General features: G+C 31.7%; 1 protein-coding gene across 2 annotated transcripts in view; it reads right to left on the reverse strand.

Annotated features, from left to right (window-relative positions):
* Positions 1–5409, reverse strand: part of LOC121383965 (E3 ubiquitin-protein ligase MIB2-like) — a 166767-nt gene extending 161358 nt beyond the window's left edge. Inside the window, exon 1 of one of the 2 annotated variants that reach the window (XM_041514082.1) lies at positions 4751–5408. The gene's annotated coding sequence lies outside the window, so the exon portion shown is untranslated. Of the gene's footprint in view, positions 1–4750 lie in introns of both variants that reach the window. The other variant, XM_041514084.1, reaches the window with a different exon arrangement.
* Positions 5410–7805: the final 2396 nt, after the last annotated feature.

The raw sequence follows: 7805 nt of genomic DNA on the forward strand, positions 1-7805 counted from the left end.
CTCTCACTTATCTTATACTTTGTGTAAAGTCTATTACCTTAATTCTAAATTATTACCTGTATTGTTCAAACAAGCTGAATCCACTAACATCCAACTTATGGAAGCATGGAAAATATAATATCCCCGCCATAAATCCGCCATGGCCCTTTTTCAAATAATGACACTTAACTGCCAGGGACTAGGAGATCCGGAAAAAAGAAAAGACTTATTAAATTATATAAAATGCAAGAACTTTAATATTTATTGTTTGCAAGATACACATTTTTCGATGGAATTAGAGCCATATATCCAAACCCAGTGGGGGTACAAATGCCTTTTCATCTCGTATTCCACAAACGCTAGAGAAATAGCTATTTTGTTTAATAGTAACTTTGAATATAGCATACATAAAACTAAATCAGATGGCTCCGGAAATTTCTTTATTTTAGATATTACAATAGATGGACAAAGAATAACATTAATTAATTTATATGGTCCAAATTCAGACAATCCCGATTTCTTTCAGTTTATATTGGAATGCATTGTAGATTTTGACAATGATAAATATATTATATGTGGAGATTTTAATTTAGTACTAAATCAACATTTAAATACAAAATATTATTTACATGCTAATCACCCAAACGCTCAACAAAAAATCATCGAAAATATGGAACTGTTTGATTTAAAAGACCCATTTAGAGAATTATATCCAAATCTTCGAAGATATACATGGCGAAAAAAACCACCGCTCAAACAAGCTAGACTAGATTTTTTTTCTTATAGCAAATAATTTAATGCCTGCTGTAAAGAAAGTAATAATCGAGAATAGTTATCGTTCAGATCACGCCGGAGTAGTTTTAATTTTAAAATTTAATCAAATGAAAAAGGGTACTGGACTGTGGAAGTTTAACAATTCACTTCTAACAGATAAAGAGTATGTTAAAACAATAAAAGAATTAATAGAACATATCAAACATCAATATGCTGTACCTGTATATAATAATTTAAATTTAAAATCGATTCCAACAGAAGAAATTCAATTTATAATAAATGACCAGCTGTTTTTGGAAACATTACTGATGGAAATAAGAGGCAAGACAATAGCTTTTTCCTCATTCAAAAAGAAAAAAAAATAATGAATTAGAAAAACTACTTCGTGCTGAAATTAAAACATTAGAAGAAAGTGAAAATATTGACGTAGAAGCAATTGAAAAAAAGAAATATGAACTAACAGAACTAAGAAAAGAAAAATTGAAGGGTAGCTATATCAGATCAAGGGCAAAATGGATAGAAGAAGGGGAAACACCATCAAAGTTCTTTTGTAACTTAGAATCTAGAAATTACTTTAGTAAATTAATATCAACTATAAGATTAGATAATGGAGAGGTAATCGATGACCAACAAAAAATATTAAAAGAAACCAAATCATTTTACCAAAAGCTTTATTCTGCACCTGTTGGGCAAAATAATGACAATCTAATGAAAAAAATTGGTAATTATAAATTTAACTAATTAAGTGATAAAGAAGCAGAATAATTAGAAGGAGATATAAAATATTCTGAAGTATTAACTTTTTTAAAGGGAATGAAAAATGACAAAAGTCCTGGGTCTGATGGTTTTTCTGCAGAGTTCTTCAAATTGTTTTGGATTGACATTAGATATTTTATAGTTAGATCCATTAATTATAGCTATTCTGTCAAAGAAATGTCTCATGTCCAAAAATTAGGCATAATTACTTGCATCCCAAAAGAAAATAAAACTAAGGAATTTCTTAAAAACTGGAGACCTTTAACTTTGTTAAACTGTACTTATAAAATGGCATCTGGGTGTATAGCAAACAGAATAAAGCAAGTACTAGATACAATTATAAACAAAGACCAAACTGGCTTCATTACAGGAAGATATATTGGGGAAAATATAAGACTAATATACGACATTATGTATTACACTGAAACACATAACACACCTGGGTTGCTGTTACTAGTAGACTTTGAAAAAGCATTCGACTCAGTATCATGGTCTTTTATAAATAAAGCACTAGACATATTTAACTTTAAAACTTCTATTAAAGACTGGATCAAAACTTTATATAACAATTCTTTATCTCGGGTAATGCAAAATGGGTTTTTGTCTGAACCATTTCATTTAGAAAGGGGATGCAGACAAGGGGACCCATTGTCGCCATATGTGTTTATTATATGCGCTGAAATTCTAGCAATTCTTGTTAGAAATTGTACATCAATTAAAGGTATAACTATAGATGGAGAAGAATATTTAATATCCCAATATGCGGATGATACCAGTTTCATTCTTGATGGATCACCAGAGTCCCTTCATAGTACGCTAAGAGTTCTAGATAATTATGCTCATACATCAGGCTTAAAAATAAATTATTCAAAATCAAGCGCTATCTGGATAGGCAGTAAAAAGTTTTCTAAAGATGTTTTTCACCATACTAGATGGAAACTAGACTTGGGGGCAACTGAATTTAAACTAATTGGAATTAAATTCCCAGTCAGGTTAGAACATATCGGTGAACTCAACTATGACCCTAAAATATTGGAAATGCAAAAGTTAATAAAAATATGGTCAGTGAGAAAATTAACTGTTTTAGGGCGAGTCACGGTTCTAAAAGCCTTAGTAATACCGAATTTAACACACCTTTTAATGGTATTACCAAACCCAAACGAAAAAGTAATAAAACATCTGAATACATTATTTTAAAAATTTATTTGGGAGAATAAACCAGAAAAGATAAAACGAACATTAATAACACAAGACTACAAAAATGGTGGTATAAAAATGATAAATATAGATAACTTTCTTATAGCTTTAAAATGTGTATGGGTTCGAAGATTGTTTCAAGAAAACTCAAAATGGATAACCCTATTTAAATCAGTTACAGGTATATCCACAAAGGATCTAATCTTATATGGGGATAATTTTATTGTTCGTAAAACATTGCACATGAAAAATATGTTTTGGAAAGATACTCTGGAAAATTGGGCAGAAATACAACAAAAACAAAATCCGAATAATGTAGAAGACATACTTGGAACAAATATATGGCTTAACAGTAAAATATTAATAGATCATAAACCATTTTTGTATAAAACCTATATTGGTAAAAGCATTATTTTTATAAACGATTTATTAGACGAAAATGGAATTTTTTTAATATATGACCAGTTTGTTGAAAAATACCATATAACTACAAATTTTATCAACTATGCATCATTAATAAATGCTGTCAATTCATTTATATATAAATTAGATCAGTTAAAAGACGATCATTTTAACACGGTGAAAAATCCTATATACCCTTTAAAACTGCAACTATTATTAAAAAGTAAAAAAAGGTGCAGAGATATGTATGACATTTTAAATTCTCAGTATGTAAAGCCAAAAGGACAGATAAAATATAGTAATGAAGGCTTTTTGTTTGAACAAACTGACTGGGAAAAATATTACGCTTTACCATTTCGATGTGTGAAAGATTCTAGCCTTCGATGGTTTCAGTATAGATTACTGCAAAACATATTAGCTACTAATACTTTTCTATACAAGATTAACTACACTGATTCTGATATATGTAACTTCTGTAATAATTTTCCTGAAACAATACAACATTTATTTTTCGATTGCGATAAGGTACACACTTTATGGGAAGCAGTAACAGATTGGATATTTACTCGAACAGGAACTATACTTCATTTTAATAAAATTATTATAATGTTTGGTTTGATAAATAATAATAAAAGCGATTTTATAAACTGGTTAATAATTAATATAAAATATTATATATACAGTATGAAAATACAAAAGAAATGTTTAAGTATTAACGCTGTACATGGCATAATGCAACATAAATTTGAAATTGAAAGATTATATTCTTTTAAAAACTTGTAAATACGATGTATTTAATAATGAATGGGCAACGTGGCAAACACTATTTTATTGAGACTTAAAGATAATCTCGACATGGAAACAGCTTGTTTGAAAAACAAAATTCAGACTACATTTTAGAACAAATATAATACTTTTAATTTCATTTCTTCCGTATATATTTCTGGTAGATGTGGGTACATCTGTGAATATATGTACATGCATAATATATATGTGTATGCATTTATGTATGTGGGTATCTCTATGAATATACTGTCATATATGCGCAATTATGCACGAAGTAACTCTGTTCCTTCTTTCGTTTCTTATTTCTTTTCTTTTTATTCTTTTCTTTTTTCTCTATCTTTCTTTTCAATTTAGGTCAGTGCCCTAGAGGAGTTTAAAGAATATTTCTTCATACTAGATATGTCTATGTAATTACCTGTATATGTTACTGCTAATATATATATGCTATGTATTGTAGTAGTGATTTAGGGCCCCAACCCTAACACTACGTATTCTTCTGGGACAATAATAATTAAAAAAATAATAATAACAAAAAATGGTAAATAACGTACCGGTATATAAAATAAAAAAATAAAAAAATTGTAAATAGCGTAAAAAAAAAAATATATATATAACTATAGCACACCCCCCCCCCCCCCCCCCCCCATCCCCTAATTGTTGTTTGGGGATACCTGTGTTCTATATATCTTTCCTAAAAAGCTGAAACTAACATATTGCGACGTAAGTAAGGAAATACACAACTGACTAAGTCCATCATGGCTGCCGGATGTGTCGTTACATGCACATGTAGACTCGAGTATTGCTAATCTTAACAATGAATAAACACATAATACGTGTACGTTATAAATAACATTACCTTCTTGTTAGACGTAGAGTACCCCAGATGTATTGACGTTTACAATGAGTTATCAATATAAATAGATTTGTTTCACCCGCAACATTTATATACTATACTTTTCAAGAAATAGCGTTACTGGAAAAACCCAACCAAAAATAGCCCATTATGCTGGGTCGGAAAACCGATATGGCGGTCGGCGAGAATGGCGATGTGTAATTAGTGGGAAGAAATTCAGCCTTATTGTTAATTATTTAGTTCTTTATACACTTTAATTATTGTTTACTATGAGATTGAAGTGTTCCGCAAGTGTGTACAAGTTTGTAGGTCTGTTGTGGTGTTTTGTACTTAGTAAATAGCTACCGGGGCTATACTGTTTGTTTACATTGTGTTGTGACCGTGGCAAGTATTCTCGGAACCGAACATATGGGTACTTCGGCCCTATCCGCCATTGTTTATCACGTGACGCGGTGAAGCTTCTCCTTAGTTACGTATGGTTTGATAGTGAATTTAGTCAACTTCAGTCGATCATTTACAACAGTCAACGGCCAAGATGCCGAAAACATGTTATACAGTTGGCTGCATAAATCATAACTTAATGTTAAAAAAAATATTATTTTACAAATTTCAAAAAGAAGAGGCCAGGCGGCGCTTCTGGGTAGAGGCACTAAAACGTGACAAACCTGATGCAACGCCATGGCTTCCCACACACAATGCGACTACGTTGAGTTTAATGTTGTTGCTTGTCGATAATAACCGATGTTAATAGCAACCAAAATGGTTAAAGCATGTGCAATGATAACATTTCCACATTATACTGTAAATAAAATACACAATTCCATCTACTTCCATGAAAACACAAAACAAAAATAAACCCAGATGCATCCAGTTCTTGAATAAAGAGTATACTCTTTTTATTATTAAATTTGTGTGGTTTTCATTTAATCTAATTTTAGAGTTGATTGGACATTCTCTATACTTGTATTTATTTTGCCATCTTCGGCTGCTACATCTATTTATTTAATTTTAATTTTTAAAATAAAAGTATATGCAATTAAATTACACACACACAAACACAATAATGTATTGTAAAAAGTGTAAAAACTTTATTAAAAAAAAAATTGTGTGCAAATGTCTGTAGCAGGCATGCAGTACAAAAATATAGGTTTTCTTCTACTTTATATATAAATATGGCTTCTCCCCCTCCCAAGATTGTCTCTACTACTCAAGATTTTGCCTCCTACCCAACTCCAGATATTGTACCTGCGGACGTGTAATAGCCCAAATTTATAATGTATTAAACAGATACATATATACATACATACGCATACATGTGTATAATATACATATCAAGGGTTTACGCGTTAGGCGTAACGGCCCGACACGCCTTGGTCTGTAAAGTAAGCGCTTTGACGGCGTGGAAGCGCCTTAAATCAATTGCCGCTACGCCTTGATTTGAAGTGCTTTAGAAAAACAATTTTCACAAGTACGAGCGTGGCAGTCGACTACCTCTTGCAAACAACTTGTGTACCAGTATATCAAGCACACCTAATTACTATGACAGGTAAAACACTTCCTAAATACCTAAAAATGGACCAGTCGTCTGCTCACAACTGGTGTTTAGTAATTTTACCACATCTACTGGGACCGCTAATCCGTCAGGAAGGCGCTTACGCGTAACCGGATTCCCGTGCCGAGCAATCAAGCTTCAAGGCCGATCAAAGAAGATGCCCATTGACAGAATCAACTGTACCATTTAACTGAATAAACGAAGCACTTTTTAAAAGTACAGTTAAGTTGGCAATCAATCATTTCTATCCTAACACCCCCTTCCCAAAACTCCCACACACTGAAAACATCCAAGGCTCGCGCTGTCGGTAGCCAGATTAGCCATTGGCTAATTAAAACGTATTTTTTTAAAAAGGCTAATAAAATTTGCAAGTGGCTAAACGTTTGGTTAAACCATTTCCTATCTTCTGATGTGAACAAACGGTTACATAATCTATTCGACAGCTCAAACATAATAATAATACCAAATATTCAGTTAGCTTAATAGCGATCTCGCGACCGGTAACGAGAAAATCCAGAATACAGCGTAGGCCTTATGATGTTTGTTTATTTTAATAATCACTGTTATTAATTTTAACCGCATGCATTCGACATGTATGACAGCAATGTGACGGTAATTCAATGTTTGGAAGATCTGTAACTTGTTATTTTAACTTTGTAAAGTCTTTGAACCAAAGTAATAAAAAACAAATAGTTCGCGAACATTAGGAAGAACGTTCGTTGGCTTAGATAAAAATCAAGTTCTTTACAAATTTGAGTTTCCAGAATTTCATACACGAAAAATTAACAATGTTAATGGAAACTAAAGACATTAACCCACTATTGGCACAAGCTATTTTTAATATAAAAATAAATTGCTATTAAAATCTTAGTTTAGGTTGTCTATATATAATACCATATTTAAGAGCAGTTGTATATGGCAAGTCAAATACCATGTAAAAAGACATTATTGAAATCTTTACAGTATGAATTATAGGCCAAAACCAACTTTTCTTCAGTGATAACTTTGATTCAAACTCCATTCAGAGCCATGTACAGAGATTATTGTCAAGGTCAAGGTCATTGTGAACTTGCATGGTCGAGTGATGGCTAATTATTCAACCAGTATAGTTTAATTAAATAAAATGACAAAATCATAATATTTTTTTCTTATGCACTGAATATGTGCTATAGGGTGTATACTACCAAATCAAATCCCATAGACGACAATAGTAACATATGTGGCTAAAACTCCTATCTGCAGCGTATCAATCGACATAAACACCACGGATATAACTACTACCACCCTCACACTTAAAGTGAATCAGAAAAAATTGGGGGTCAAGCTGCTCGTTTCTGAGATAACGGGTAGCGTCTATGACTACCCTAGTTCCGCACAAAATTCGAGTACTTTTTTTTACAGGTACCCCATACATGTTTCAAGCACAAGGCTACTTGACACATTGGTACTAGATGAAATAAAATTGCATATTTTTTTACCCAGATGAAACTATTATTTTTTACAACC

This window comes from Gigantopelta aegis, chromosome 10, assembly GCF_016097555.1.
Source record: "Gigantopelta aegis isolate Gae_Host chromosome 10, Gae_host_genome, whole genome shotgun sequence".
Lineage (NCBI taxonomy): Eukaryota > Metazoa > Mollusca > Gastropoda > Neomphalida > Peltospiridae > Gigantopelta > Gigantopelta aegis.